Here is a 17,202-nt window from a genome sequence, read left to right as displayed (position 1 = left end):
GGGGTAAATAGTTCTGTCTCTTTAAATCGATGTCAAAGCCGATTAGCGCTGATCTCGGTCGTGATTCTGTTGTACCGTCTGTTCACTGCATCTATTTTTGTTTTACGTAGCTGTGCGCAGTTCAGAAACATTATGTATTAATATATGTTAACCTTTCACTTTCTGAAGTGTACTTTCGCTTGTTTTGTTACCCGCGCACTCCTTTAGGATATCGCTGTGCGTAATTACGCGTCTGGAATCTCCTTTACGCACAGCATCAGCGCGTTCGGCTGGACTATAGATCATCATCTCTGGCTGATGTGTGTTTGGAGGAGGAGGATGATGGGTTCAGTGTGACAGTCAGAGCTGTAAGATGCAGAAGAGCGTGCGTTATAATGAAGGACACGCGCTTTTTCTGTCCATGGTCGCGCGTAAAGAGGGAATCAAACGCGGGTTCTTTGAGTAAAAAAGCCGCAGAAAACAACCGCTGGACCGAGAAGTACTTCGCGCTGTACCAGAATGTTCTGTTTTACTTTGAGAACGAGCAGAGCACCAGACCATCAGGGATTTATTTGCTGGAGGGATGCACCTGCGAGAGGATCCCGGCTCCCAAAGTGTCTACCGTTGGGAAAGAGAGTTCAGATAAACAGCAGGTAACTTATGATCCGACCTCGGTCTCACTCCACATTTCATCCGTGGTCTAATAATTACTAGCTGTCTCGACCAAAGCTACATTTCAGGTGCAAGTGTGCCAATTTTGGAGGAAGTTGGTCTCTAAACAAACCACATGTTGGTGCTAGTTTGAGAGGGTCATATTGAACAATGTGCACGGGGGTCTACATTTGTTTTTATATTACATAGATTGAATTTAAAATTTGAGTTTGAAGCAGTGTTATTTTGTTTCTGTTCTATTTTTTCATTTTGGTTTAATATTTTTGACATTGTGTTTGTCATTTTTATTAGTTGCTGTTTTTTAAATTTTTATTCTAATACATTTAGTGTAATATTTTTGCTTTATTTTGACAATTTGCAGAAATAAAATAAGTTTCTGCTTTTTCATTGTCATGAAAGTTGAAGATCCAAGTGCAGTGTTTTTTGATTGGTATCCAGAAATAGACAGAAGGTCAGATACACGGGCGATCAGTCCAAACAATAACAACAGGGCAAAACGCAAGCAAAGAGTATCAAAATGCAAGCAGGTAAATAAAACCAGCAACCAAGAAATAGGACAACCATGAAACAAGGCTTATAATTGCACTACACACACATACAAGACTAAGCAATGAACGGTAAGAAGAACCAGACTTTTATAGGGTGAGCTAACAAGACACAGGTGCAAACAAAAAGTGCTGATGAATGTGTGCAAAGAATTATGGGAAATGCAGTACAGGATAGTGCACTGTGATGATTGCTGCATAGTGATTGTGAAATTTATGTTGTATTTTTAATATAGAATATTAAACAAAGCATAATTTAACTATCATTGTTAACATTTTTTTTTTCCATGTAACATCTTTTAATGGTTTTAGTTTGTGAATATACCGTATTTTCCGGACTATAAGTCACACTTATATTTATTTTCCATAGTTTGGCTGGTCCTGTGACTTATAGTCAGGTGCGACTTATTTATCAAAATTAATTTAACATGAACCAAGAGAAATTAACCAAGGGAAAACATTACCGTCTACAGCCATGAGAGGGCGCTCTATGCTGCCAGAGATGCTGCTCAGTGCATCTGATTCTGTAGTCTACACTGAGCAACTAGAGCACCCTCTCGTGGCTGGAGATGGTAATGTTTTCTCTTGGTTCTTGGTTCTAAATAAATGCGACTTATAGTCAGTGCGACTTATATATGTTTTTTTCTTTGTCATGACGTTTTTTGGACTGATGCGACTTATACTCAGGTGCGACTTATAGTCCGAAAATATGGTAATAACCTTAGTTTCAAGTACAGAATTAAACGTCCTAATTTACAAAAAAATAAAATAAAAATTTATGAAACCAACATAATAAACCACTGCTCTAGTTCATCTAATTAGCCTTATGACAACCTCCTATGTTCCTTGTTTCCTATGTGTTAGTGTAAAGATGTTAAAAACCAGCAATAGCAGCCCATATATTGCAATCAAACATGAAGGCTTTTAAATGAGTGTATATAAGTGAGTAAATGCCTGTGTGCTGATATTGTGGCTTCAAATGAGAGTTTTGAGGTTTTCATCAGCAAACCGAATACAAATGAGTTCTGAAATAAAATATTGTCAGTGTGCAGACTTAAAAAGTTCTATTGCGTATATACATTTTAGTAGTTATGCTCAGCTCTGAATTATTTACTGGGTTAGACACTTGTAGGTGGAATCTTTATTAGTCACAGAGGGCTTTATCAAGCAAAATGATTAATTCACTGATATTTGGCTATTTTGAAATGTATCATCAGCCTGAAAATTTTTATGGCATTTTAACAGAAGTTTCTTCCCGCTTGTTTTAGTTTCTGTTATTAAATTATATTTTATACTATATTATACATACTATATGTTAATAATTATATTGGACAGCCACCCAGCTTTTTCAGTAGTCACAGAAAGGTCATGGGAATTCTCTGGTCAAGAGGTTTGGGAATCAGTATTTTTACATCCCTGGAAGCAAGCCTGCATTTAAACAGACATGTGCTGCGGTCACTGCTCATGTTAAGCAGCATCTTGCAGATTAAACACTCATCTTCTGCGTATGAAGCAGATATATTCTGATCCCCGGCCATTTACTGGGACCACACGAGACACGTTTTGTTGTCGCCTGTTGTCCGTTCATTGGCCTTAACCTGAGTTTCTTAACATTCTGATGATTTTCTTTTTAAAAAATGCTCAAATTATGTAATTTAAAAATGTGTTTAAATTCTTTAACAAAGCACTAAAGCATTCAAACATCTTATGGAGATGCAAGTTATGGAGAAAGAACTGCAGTGGAAAATCGTAAAAATAAATGTGTTTATTAAAATGAGTGTGCGGTCATATATTTTTATTCATAAAATGTGATTATCATCAAAATAAAGTTTGATATTTAAGTTAAATTACTGTAGGGATTAATTATTTTTATTTATCTACATTTTAAAGCATTTATTTATTTAGAATTTAAATAATAAAAAAACTTAATTCTATTAGTTTAAATAAACACTTTTGACAGTTACAAATAAACAGAAAACTAAAATGTCTTTACGATCTAATAAAAAATATAACAATACATATGTGGTAAAAAAGGATGAGCTGTCCTCATCATTATCATCATTTATTTATTTATTTATTTTAGGCTGAATTATGAATTAGAATTACCGAAGTTTAACCATAAAACAGATCATTTGGCATTTTGTAAATAAATAAATAAATCTGTATTTATGTACAGTTTCTAACTTAAGCTACCCCCTTAAGAGAGGTTTTGTCAGATTTAGCTAAGTAAAATCTCTTCTGTTATGTTATAGCAGATGTTGCTGCCCCCTCCACACACACACACACACACACACACACTTCTCTGAGATTATCAGATTTCTAATCTGAAACACGTTCTACACACGGATCGTGTGTGTGTGGACGCAAACTGTGAGACCTTATTCATTTTGTTTTATTTTACGTTTTGTTTGTTTAGTGTAGTTTTTTTCTTTTACAATTGCCTATGTTTTTACTAACATAATTAAAAAATACATTTACTTTATGTTTTTGAAAGAAGTCTCTTCTGCTCACAGAGGCTATATTTATTGGATTAAATATATAGTAGAAATTGTGAAATATTATTACAATTTAAAATATCTGTTTTCTATGTGAGTATCTGTTAAAATGTAATTTATTTCTGTGATGTGCAGCACATATTATATTAATATATGTTTTTCAAACATTTACCAGTAGTGTTTGATTTTTTACACCCACTTACATAATTATTTTCAATTCTTTATCATTGCACATGAATTTGGTATTACTGGAAAAAAAATTAATATTGGTATATGTTAAAGTCAAGCGTGTTTGGATTTGCTTTTACTCAATGTGGACGAGTTAAACATCAAAGGGCTTCAAAGTACTTCAACATAATTAAAAAGCAAATGCTGTTTGCGCTTTGATTTCTGGGCCAACTCAATTAAATAAGCTTTTGTGATGTGCAAACTAACCTGTGTATTTATAAAACAGTCGTTTATTGATGGGAAAAAAAGAAAATCTTCTGCATGAAATGCCTGCTTTTAGTTTGGAATTAAATTATCATTAATTGTGGTAATGTTTTTAATGTGATTGTTTGGCGGTTTTTGATATAAGCCAATCCAGTTTGAGCTATTGTGATATAAAGTGCTCATAACTGTATCAACTGATTGGTGGATATTTCCTGGCTGTGTAGCTTTAGATTCATCTTCCTCTTTGAACTTACATGATAAAGATTCGGATGCGAAGGAAATGTGCTTGACACAACCATCAGCGTGCCACTGACTTGTGTTACGATGAAAATCATGACTGAAGTTATGTTGAAGTGCCACTGTATGCTTGCAGCTCTTACACATCACCAGCTTTTTAAGTGGAGTTCTGTTCACTTTAAAGTCAGCATAAAAGTCACCCAATTTACTTGTTAGATCACTTACTATCTTAAAACATTGCAAATGATGTGATAAAGTAAGTCAGCGTGCCTTCTGAGACTTTATATAAATAATATATATGTAATTGTACTGTTAAAAAATGTGGGTTTGATAAAATTCCACAAATGCTCAACAAGGCAGCATTTATTTGAAACCGTAAAAACAGTAATTTTTTTAATATTATCAACTGTTCTCCATGTGAATGCATTTTAAAATGTAATTTATTCCTTTGATCAAAACTCCAGTCTTCAGTGTCACATGATTCTTGACCCTGCTGCTCAAGAAACATTCATTATTATCAATGTTGAAAACAGTTATTTTATATATGCAGTAGTGTACCCATTTACATCTTTTTTTTCTTCATATTGTTTGCATACAAATAAAAAAAATGCATTTTGAATTGAAAATATAAGTATTTTCTTATGTTATAAATATATTTACTTTGACTTTTGATCCATTTTCGTCATCATTGCCGAATAAAAATATTAATTTGTTAAAAAAAAAAAAAGGTTTTCAGCTTTAAATCTTTAACTTTAATCTTTGGAGCATTAGTGTATATCAGAAAGTTTTATATATTTTAAGTAATATGTTTAAAATATATTTTAAGCTGTTGTTAATCACTGTAACTAGTTTTATTTAGTATGTTTTATATTTGTGTTAGTTGTTTAATGTTCTGATTTGATCATATTTATTGCAATAAGAAGAAAATGAAATCCTTATGTATAAAAGACTGGAAAAATAGAAGCTGTAACTATTAATTCCTAATGCATAAAATCTTTTCCAGACCACTTTTAAAAATAAAATGAATTTTAAATATTAAATTTATATATATATATATATATATATATATATATATATATATATATATATATATAATTTTTTTTTTTTTTTTGTATGATTATTAAATGTTAAAATGCATTAGAATGCCATTGCATGTTGATTTTGTTATATTTCCTGGCTTCTCACAGATGTAGTTTCCCAGGATTCTTGCTGTTTCATGAGCTCTGCTGACCGTAAACACATGTGCAACACAGAGCATGGTTCCCGTCTAAGAATAGCAGCCCTTCTGGCATCGTGTTTCTCTCAGACACAGTTATCTGAATAAAAAAAGTCTACAGTGCATGACTTCGAAAGGACAATCTGTGTGCATTTACATGTGCGTGACCCAAGAAAGCATGCATTTAGGGCTTCTAGCAAAAATTATGCAAACAAGTCCGATACGAATGTGAATTCTGACACGTCAGTGAGCTTTGTTATTGTAATCGGATGCATACAGCTGATTTTAATGCCATTCAGTGGGAGATGATAGTTCTGTGGGTCGCTGAAAGTGAAACAGAATCCGATGTATTTGTGGGATGGCCGTGTCTATTGTTATCTTTCGGTTTAAACAAGGCCTGAGGCTGAGGACAACGCATTAAAGACAGAGGAGAAGCTCTACCGCTTACATAACCACACACACACACACACACACACACACACACACCAGCCGTGCATCATGAGAACACAAACGAGCCCTTAAGCCTACGTCCTATAAAACACACTTTGCTCCGTCTCTTATTTGAGGGTGAAACTATCCAGGTCATATTTCTATCCATGAACAAATGAAAATAAACTCTGTAGTGAAAATCATTTTCCTTATTCAAAAATGATTCAGTTTGCACAGGTTTTGGAATTGATTGACCATAGGCCTCTATGATCTGCACCTCAGATTTATTAATGAAAAAAGCCTGAATTATTGGGTAATATTGGCAATATTTATTCAAAAACCGAGAACTGCATTAGACGAGATCAAAGTGGTCTATGATCAATCAGTTGCAAAAATAAATACAAAACCTGCACTAATTGAAAGTGTACAAGTCGACCGAAAGATTTGGTAACAATTGTCACAAACCTATTTCAGTTCTTACATTAACCCCAGTTTGACAAACCCTGGTTTAATGTAGTGTTTAATGCATTTTATGATGTTGATTACATTTTTTATGCTTTCATTGTCTTTGTTTTTTTTTTTATATGAATATGGTATTTTTTCTGTAAGTTTAAAACAAGTTTGATTAAAGTATTCTAAAAAGTAGTCGAATTACATTAGCTGAAATGAGTACGTACTACAGTTTTTCGTCATGTAATAATCTGTAATCAGTAACAGCTGTAATCAGCATTTTTGGGAAAAATGACTGGAACACAGAATGAGAGTTTTCCCTTCCAGACATGATCTATTCATATTTTTCCACTGTGCTTTGGCGATGCGCTTGGTGTTTTATTATATTACCTTCTTTTGATCGGCTGTTTCACATGCTGCTTCATGATTCAAGGTGAAATTCCTCAGCAGCACATCTACAGTTATATCCATTTAATGAGTGCATGCAAGTTAATGCTGGAAGCATCTCTATTTAGGTCAGAACTGTTTTAATGCTGCTCACAATGAGTCAAATTCAATATGAATGCTGAATGCTGATTTGTGGCCTGCACGCTGATGTTTCATTTCTCATCTTTTTCAGTATTACTTCCTGGTGATTTTCGGCCACGATGGGCAGAAACCTCTGGAGCTGCGGACAGAAGAGGATGGAGATTGTAATGAGTGGGTGGAGGCCATTCATCAGGCCAGGTACAATAGAAGACAAAACACTCGACGTCTTTGCAGAACCTTATGTGATTCTGCTGAGTCTTATTATAGCTGTTAGATAGCAATGCGAATGGAGACTTTTGCTGAAGTCTCAGATATTTCTCCTAAGAAAAATACCTCACCAGTCCCACACAAGGATTATTATAATATACTAAAAATAAAACTGTTTAAAAAAAATTCTACTTTTTATATGGAATAACTGTTAACTTTAATGTGTGTGTATATATATATATATATATATATATATATATATATATATATATATATATATATATATATATATATATATATATATATATATATTTATTTTTTATCTTATTTTATTTTTTTGTTTTTGTTTTTTAGTTAAACTTGAAGTACTAAAATAAAAATAAAAATGTATATTATATTAAATTAGTTATATTAAATTACTAAAATAAAAAATAAAAATTTACATTACTTGAAATAATCCTTAACTGAAATAATGAAATATAAAATTTTTATAATAATTTAAAATGATAATTTCTCTGTTTTACTTAGGTTTCTTTCAAGTACTTCAATAACTTTAGATCGGATTAGATTACATTAGATTCAACTTTAACTTTATTAAAGTTTTTATTATACTGTATAACTTTATTATTACCTTTATTATAACTTAATTATTATGAATGAAGAGGTTGAAATGAATGAACTAACTAAATCTTAAAAAGCTTTAGAAAATAAAGCTGAAACAAAAAAAATGCAAATTAAACGTAAAAAAAGAAGAAAAACTGACAAAAATGACAAAAACACAAAACAAAACAGCTAAACCTTTTAACAAAAATTAAAGTGAAAATATAAGGAAATTATATATGAAAATCTATTATTTATCTATATTTATATTATATTATATATGAAATCTAATTCAAAATATTAACAAAGTCTTTATATATTAAACAATTAACCAAATTATTTAATATTTAAATTGAAGATAACTTAAGAACGTCATCGTTTTTTTCTGGATTGGGTTTCAAACCAAGAACATTCAAGCTAATAGATATTAGAGAAATGATGCATCCCATTGCATATACATTGATATGAGCTAGAAAAGCATGCAAAATGATTTCTGTTAGTGTCTCACATTTCACACATTTCTACATCACTGATGAGTTTCAGGGCCTTTATGATGGAGGAGAAAATAATGCAGAATGCAAATGATAAAATGCAACTCACAATATACTGTAAGCATGCATAGTGAGGATAGTGAGGTTTATTTGACATTTTAAGTGAAGAAAACACGTCCTGTAGGTTTTTTAGTGCATTGCATTCAGACACAGTATTTCACTGCATGTTCATCTCACACTTGAACACATTAGACAGATGCTACATCTTCAAAGGCCATAAACAAAACTACATAAGGTAAAATTCAATTCAAAACAGACCAGATTAAATAAGACTTTTGAGTGGCTCATTGATGCATTCAGCACTCAAGAGTTTTTCTTTGTAAATGTTTCACTGGCAGTTATTCAGACCTCATCATCGAGCGGGAAGTTCTCATGCAGAAATACATCCATCTGGTGCAGATCATGGAGACGGAAAAGGTGGCGGCAAATCAGCTGCGGACACAACTGGAAGACCAGGATACAGAGATCGAGAGACTGAAGGCAGAGGTCTGTTCATCTTCATCGGTTTTATTCAGCGTTGCCAGATCCCAGAACAAATTTAAACTACAAATCCCACCCATAAGGAATTACAACTTTTTTTTCATCATCCAATCACAGTCGATAGACATTTCATTTACCGTTTTGTTTTGTTACTTAAAATGTTTTAAAGCACTTTGCATGATAAATTGCATAAAATGTGAAGTATAAATTTTAATTAATAACACATTTTAACATTACATCATGTGATATACTAACATAGCTATCCATAAAACTTTAAACATTTTCTGAGAATTGTGAGATATAAACTTGAAATTGCAAGAAATAAAAGGCATTTGCTTTTTTATATATACTTTTTTTTTTATTCTTAGAAAAGAATCCAACCCAGAAGCAACTGAAAATGAATGAAAACTAGCCTAGTTTTTAAGCGTCCAATCACAGTTGACAGCTGCTGGACACCCATAAAGGGACTTAAAATACATTTTTATAATTTTTTTTTAGTTAATTTATTTTACATTTCTTATGTATATATACATGTTAGGATAGCCTGAATGCACTGTAAGTCGCTTTGGATAAAAGCATCTGCTGATATATATCCATGCAACCTTTACTTTGTCACATGAGAGCAAATGCATGTCAAGGTTCAATACACGTTAGTAAAATGATCCATCTTCATATTATTTGTTTACAATTAAACCTGTTTGGTGCTCACGATGCATGATAAAATTAGAAGAAAAAAAACATAATTTTCATGCCAAAGCATTCTCAAAATTGTTCAAAAGTCCAGTTGTGCAGGAAAACCCTGGCAGCCTTGCTATGTGTGCATTTACTGTGTTATCTGTGTTTCAGATTCTTGTTCTGAATAAAACGAAAGAGCGAATGTTGCCCTTTCAGTCCAATCTAGAGGAAGAAGATCCAGATATCAAGAAAATCAAGAAGGTAAAAGGCCATCTACATACATTTGTTCACACTTCTATATCCTCTTCATTCACACAATAATCTTTGCTATTGTTTTTAGCGTAAGTGCAGTCATTGGGGCGTCTCCGTTGCGTGTTTTCTCCCAGGTGCAAAGCTTCATGCGTGGTTGGCTGTGCAGAAGGAAGTGGAAGATCATCGTGCAGGACTACATCTGCTCACCTCACGCCGAGAGCATGAGAAAGAGAAACCAGATCGTCTTTAACATGGTGGAGGCCGAGACGGAGTACGTGCTCCAGCTCTCCATCCTGGTCAACTGCTTCCTGCGGCCGCTCAGGATGGCGGCCAGCTCCAAAAAACCCCCCATTAGTCACGACGACGTCAGCAGCATCTTCCTCAATAGGTACATTTAATGTTCTGATGGACAACTTTAATTAATCGAGCACCTGCTGGAAAAATGTGGAACTTTGTTTCCACCTGGGAATAAAAAATAACTGATTATTTATCTCACTATTCAGACTTTTTTTTTCTTGCAATTAATATCTTACTATTCAGATTTTTGGTTTCCACCACAAAATAAATAATTTATATTGCATGATAAATATCTCACAGTTCTGACTTTTTTTTCTCAGAATTACAACTTTACATCTTTTGTTTAGTTTCCAACACATAATTAAAACAGTCTGCACATAAATCATTATAATACACTACATTATTACTATTAATATTATTATCATTTTATATATATATATATATATATATATATATATATATATGTGTATATATATATATATATATATATATATATATATATGTATATATATGTACCAACAAATCCCTTGGTGAAAGAAGCTGATTCTGATTCTGATTGCACAGTATTTTAGATGGTTTACTTTTTTGCAAGCTGTTGACAAACACAAATAAATGTTTAATATATGCAACTATCATATGATTAAAATATGCAATTATATGCAATTTTTTTTGAAAGCCTAATATTTTTTTTAGTAATGAATGCACCATGCATTTCTATTCTTTGCTGTTTTTAAGTGAGACGATAATGTTTCTCCATGAGATATTCCATCAAGGCTTGAAGGCTCGGATAGCCAACTGGCCAACATTAGTTTTAGGTGAGTTCGTTTAAGCTGCATTTTATATTTAATTCAGATTAAATGATTAGATTTTTTCGCACATTCATTCATAATATAAAGTGCAGTGCAATGTTTTTGGAGTCTCCACATATAGAACAAAAATGAACATAAGAATAATTCTCTCATCTAATAATTCACACAAGTCAGAATAGAGACAAATGAAATCTGTTATTTGACTTCACTTCAGTGCTCACATGTCACACATCTTATGTCACGTTTCAGCGGATCTCTTCGACATCTTGCTGCCGATGCTGAACATTTATCAGGAGTTTGTGCGAAACCATCAGTACAGTCTGCAGGTTCTGGCCAACTGTAAACAGAACCGGGACTTTGACAAGCTTCTGAAGCAGTACGAGGCAAACGCCGCCTGTGAGGGCCGGATGCTGGAAACCTTCCTCACATACCCTATGTTTCAGGTGAACCACTGACCTCTGACCTTTGAACAAGGAGCGTGAGAACAAACAGTAGTGATACTAGCAATACTACACATTTAAACATTTCTATTATTATTATTATTAGATTCCACGATACATCATCACCCTTCATGAGCTCCTCGCACACACGCCTCATGAACACGTGGAGCGCAAGAGTCTGGAATTTGCCAAATCCAAACTTGAGGAACTGTCCAAGTGAGTAAAAGCTAAAAAAAAAACTTAATAATAATAATAAATAAAAAAATTCAATGTATGATATACATTTTATTATCTTAAAAAACACCTCACATTAAAATAATATAGAATATATTATAAAAATCGAATTATTTAGTTTGTTTTAAAATCTGTATTTAAAATGCATATGTATTATTTAAAATTCCTATAATCGCTCTTAATTACCATATTTTCCGGACTATGAGTCACACTTTTTTCATAGTTTGGCTGGTCCTGCGACTTATAGTCAGGTGCGACTTATTTATCAAAATGAATTTGACATGAACCAAGAGAAATTAACTAAGAGAAAACATTACCGTCTCCAGCCGCCAGAGGGCGCTCTATGCTGCTCAGTTCTCCTGTAGTCTACACTGAAGACATAGAGCGCCCTCTCGTGGCTGGAGACGGTAATGTTTTCTCTTGGTTCTAAATAAATGTGACTTATACTCCAGTGCGACTTATATATGTTTTTTTCCTCATCATGACATATTTTTGGACTGATGCGACTTATACTTAGGTGCGACTTATAGTCCGAAAAATACGGTAATTCTTTACCGGCTTTTAAAATCATACTTATTAAAGCAGTAAGATGCTGTGAAATGATATCAGATATCAACCACTAAACCTGTGGTTATTCTATAAAAAAAAAAATATGCTTTTAAATGCAAACAAGGCTTTTGAATTGTATTTTTAATATTCACGTGACCACGGCTTTCTCTCAAGCCTAGAATGTGTCATGATTCTGTAGCCTTTTTGATTTGAAATACACTTAAAATCAATTGAATGTGTACATGAGATGATGCAGCTGTGTTTGTGTTTATTCTCAGAATGATGCACGATGAAGTGAGTGACACAGAAAACATCCGTAAGAATCTGGCGATCGAGCGAATGATCGTGGAGGGCTGTGATATCCTGCTGGACACCAGCCAGACATTTGTACGGCAGGGTGAGACACGCTTCACTGCGGTCATTCATTTGTGTTTGACTGCTGGACGTCCTCGTCACATGACCTTCTACCCCAATACTTCATCTAGTGATTTCCTTCCTGTTTGTTTCTCTGTTTTGCAACATTACTAGTGCCATTCTCTACCAACGGATCCACAGTAACTGTTTTTATTTATTTGCTTATTTATTAAATGGTTTGATTTATTATTTCAGTGATTAAATATTACTGATTACTATTTATCATGTAATGGAAAAGAATACCATTTTTATGGGTTACATGTTCACTTTTTAAAATGTAAAATGTAAATCTGTTCAGTTTTAAATGTTAAACATATACATTTATTAAAAAAAAAAGTATTTATTTAAAAAAAAAAGTATTATTTATGTATTTTAAATGTAATGTAAATATTAAAATGTAATATTTTCAATTTCAAATTATATATATTATTTTATATATATTCATTTCTATTTCAGTTTCAAGTAATTTTGTTATATGCTGTTATGTTTGTTAATGTAGTTGTTTTAAATATAATTCTGTTTAGCTTTTTATTTATTTTATTTTGGATTTGGTAATTTTAGTGTTTCAACTTAATTTATTTAATTTCTAATTTTCTTTATTTTTATTTTTATTTAAATTCAGATTTATTATTTTATAAAAACACACATATTTGTTATAAAAAAACATTTTATATATATGGTGTTTATTTGAAATATAAAGAATAAATATAATAATAAAACATAAATAATAAATAATCAAAATAAATAAAATAATAAATAAAAAAAAATTCTTTATTCTGAAAAGTAACATATATAAAAACATACTTATAAAATAGAATATATAAAATATTTCTGTTAAAATAAAAATTTAATTGTTTAAAATGCATTGTTTATTGTATTTCATTATTGTTTGTCTATTTAAAACTAAAGTTGCGCATCTTAAGTGGAGTCAGTCAGTAGTTGTGTGTGATTGTTTCAGCTCTACACAAACACTGATCTCATTCAGCTCTGCTCCACACTGACAGCAAGGTGTGAAATGTGCTCTAATGAGATCTAATGTGCCATTTTAATGCATCTTGTCTCATAGAGGAGCGTCTCTGGCTGAGACAGCGCTGCCCTCTCTCCCTGAAACACTGTCTTTAATGTTCTCCTTCCTCTGGGTACTGAGCTGATGTGTGTGTGTGTGTGTGTGTGTCCTGTAGGCTCTCTGATTCAGCTGCCCTCCGTGGAGAAGGGTAAACTGAGTAAGGTGCGTCTGGGTTCACTGTCGCTCAGGAAAGAAGGCGAACGCCAGTGTTTTCTGTTCACCAAACACTTCCTCATCTGCACACGCACCTCCGGCGGCAAACTGCACCTGCTCAAAGTGAGTCGAGTCCTTCTGAAGATAATAACAGCTCAGCAAGTGAAAAAATCAAAGTGATGCTTTGAGTTTCTTAAAGGAATAGTTCATCCAAAAAACTATATATATATATATATATATATATATATATATATATATATATATATATATATATATGTATATGTATATGTATATATATATATATATATATATATATATATATATATATATATATATATACATATATATATGTATATATATATATATGTATATGTGTGTATATATATATATGTATATGTGTATGTATGTATGTAAATATTACATTTAAATATTATTTAAATGTAGCTTTATTGTTAAATATTTTTTTAAATAAACATGCATTATTTAAAACATGAAATATAAATATTATTAAATTAAATATTATTAAATTAAACAAAATTATTTACTATAGACCTGTATTATTTATTTCAAATCAATAATATTTCTTTATTTAATATTATTAAAACATTTAAATAAATACTTGTTTAAAATTTACTTTATAATAAAAAGTATATTTAATATGCATTATTTATTTTAAATTATTATTTTAAATTATATTATTCATTATATTAAGTGTATGTTCCTGTGTGTTTGGGTGTGTGTATATATAAAATAATTAAAACATATTTTTATCATATATAGTGACATTGTACATATATATATATATTATAAAAATATGTTTTAATTATTTTAGAAAATATATATTTTATAAATATGTATTCTTTTAAATTAATATCATTTCTTTATTTAAATAAATCAAAAATAAAAAATATGCTCCTGCTCAAAGTGATTCGAGTCACCCTGAAAATAACTACAGCTCAGCAATTAAAGGAATCAAAGTGATTTAAACTTCTTAAAGAAATTATTCACCCTAAAATATTCTCATAATTTAATCACCATCATGTTGTCCCTACCCCACTTTTTTTTCTTTCTTTTTTTAATTTACAGTATTGATCACTGTTCACTTTCATTGAGAAGCTCAGTTCATTACTTTAACCGTTTCAAAGCATAAAATAACTTAAAGTACCTTTCCTCAAAACCACAGCAAGGAGGCACGCTGTCTCTGATAGAGTGCACGCTCATCGAGGAGCTGGACGCCAGTGATGAAGACTGTGAGTGGGACTTCAGACAGCTTTATTAATACCATCAATCCTAGTCCTACCAACATGAAGCTAACTATCAATGAAGTCGATGTAGTGAGGTTTGATTCTCCATCTCCTCAGATAATGCTGCTGGTCAGGGGCTCAGTCACCTGGAGTTTAAAATAGTGGTGGAACCTGCTGATGGTCCGTCATTTTCAGTGGTTCTGCTCGCGCCGTCTCGACAGGAGAAAGCAGCCTGGACCAGCGACATGAGCCAGGTACAATCTGCACAATACGTGCAACACAGCGTGTGCATCTGTAGAACAAACCGCAGACAGCTTTTCTACGAATATCACAACTCATACGAAGCAAAAATGCACGAGAAATGAAGTTTATTCAAAAGCAGAGATTCAGTCAAACATGAAAGAGCAGAAGTTCATGTTTTGTAGCTAGAAATCAACATGCATGAAATGCACGAGAGCGAGAAGTTTCCATCATATTTGCATTGTCATAAATAGATTCACTGACTTTACGGTAAAGTTTTTTGCATACTATTTTTAGTATGAACAGTCTTTTATACACTCTGCACTTTGGATGAACCGGTATGCAAATTGGGGTTAATACTGGTAGCTGTTTTGGTCTTTTTGTTTCTCTATGTATCTATACTGTTACACCCTTCAGATTAACTCTTTCATTTAATTTTATAGAAACAATCTGAATAGGAAAAATAAGACCTGATGTTATATGCTTCCAGTCTCGGCCTAATCAGACAAATGCTGATCATTCACAATAATGATAATGATTGTTAACTCGTATATTGTGCGCTCTCCTAGTTTGATCATTTTGATCAAATATTATTGCATTTGCTTCTGTGTGAGAGTGAAGTCACTGCATTCTGTTTTTCTTTTCACACATTTTTATGTCATTTAGTGCATCGACAACATTCGCTGCAATGGCTTGATGACCAGCGTGTTTGAGGACAACTCCAAAGTCACTGTGCCACACATGATCAAGTAAAACACTCACTCCAGTGTTATTTAATATATATATATATATATATATATATATATATATATATATATATATATATATATATATATATATATATATTTTTTATATATACATCTACATTTTCAGTCATTTTGTTATCTGCTTTAGTCAATTTTTTAGGGTTTTAGCTTTTTTTATTTTTAGTTTAGTTTTAGTAACTTTCATGTTTCAATTTAATTTTTAATTTTCTTTATTTTTATTTGAATTCAGATTTATTTATTAATAGAAATACATATATTTGTTATAAAAACATGTTATTTTATATAAACATGCATGTACTTAACATAAATATTTTCATTTTAAATTCATATTTATTTACACTTATAAACACACACACACACACACACACATATATATATATATATGAAAAAATTAACAAACTAGTTAAAATGTTATTTTAATTATTTAAAATAAAGATATTTGTAAATACAGTAAAAACAGTTATTTTAAAATGAATCATATTTTTATTAAAAAATGTGACAAATATAAAACAAAATGTATATTAAAAATATAAAAAAATATTTTATTTGCTTAAAATGGAAATCTATTTAAAAACACACACATATATATGTATACATTTTTTTTTTCTTAGCTGCCAAGACATCATTCTTAATTTTCATTATAATTTAAGCTTTTTATCTAATATTCATATTTTATTTCATTTCAGCATAATTCCAATTTACAAAAAAAAAAAAAAAAATTATAATTTGTTTAAATTTTAGCTTACAGTAACAGCACAGAAATCGCATAGATGAATTCAACATAAATAGTAAACAGTTGAATAATCTGCTCGTTCATATCTGCAGGTCTGACGCCCGACTGCACAAGGACGATGTGGACATCTGCTTCAGTAAGACGCTGAACTCCTGCAAAGTGCCACAGATCCGTTACGCCAGCGTGGACAGACTCCTGGAACGACTGACCGACCTGCGCTTCCTCTCCATCGACTTCCTCAACACCTTCCTCCACACCTACCGCATCTTCACCACCGCTGCTGTCGTGATGGACAAACTGGCCGACATCTACAAGAAACCCTTCACGTCGATACCTGTCAGGTTAGAGAACCACACACTCTAGCAGCCTTTAGAGTTTTTTTCTCATTCAGTGCAAAGGAATTGTATTTATTTAATCGTTGTTTTTCTTTGAATTGTTTTGTTTGACTGTCACACATTCAAAACATGTTCTTCATCCTTTTTTTGAATGCCAGTCATCACTCTTCATT

The 17,202-nt window shown here is 31.9% G+C and overlaps 1 pseudogene; it reads left to right on the top strand.

The window, feature by feature from the left end:
- The first annotated feature begins 352 nt into the window (after positions 1 to 352).
- LOC113089234 (ras-specific guanine nucleotide-releasing factor 2-like) overlaps positions 353 to 17,202 on the top strand; it is a 31,996-nt pseudogene continuing 15,146 nt past the window's right edge.

This window comes from Carassius auratus, unplaced genomic scaffold (assembly GCF_003368295.1).
Source record: "Carassius auratus strain Wakin unplaced genomic scaffold, ASM336829v1 scaf_tig00048939, whole genome shotgun sequence".
Lineage (NCBI taxonomy): Eukaryota > Metazoa > Chordata > Actinopteri > Cypriniformes > Cyprinidae > Carassius > Carassius auratus.
This window is presented reverse-complemented; position numbering and strand designations above follow the sequence as displayed.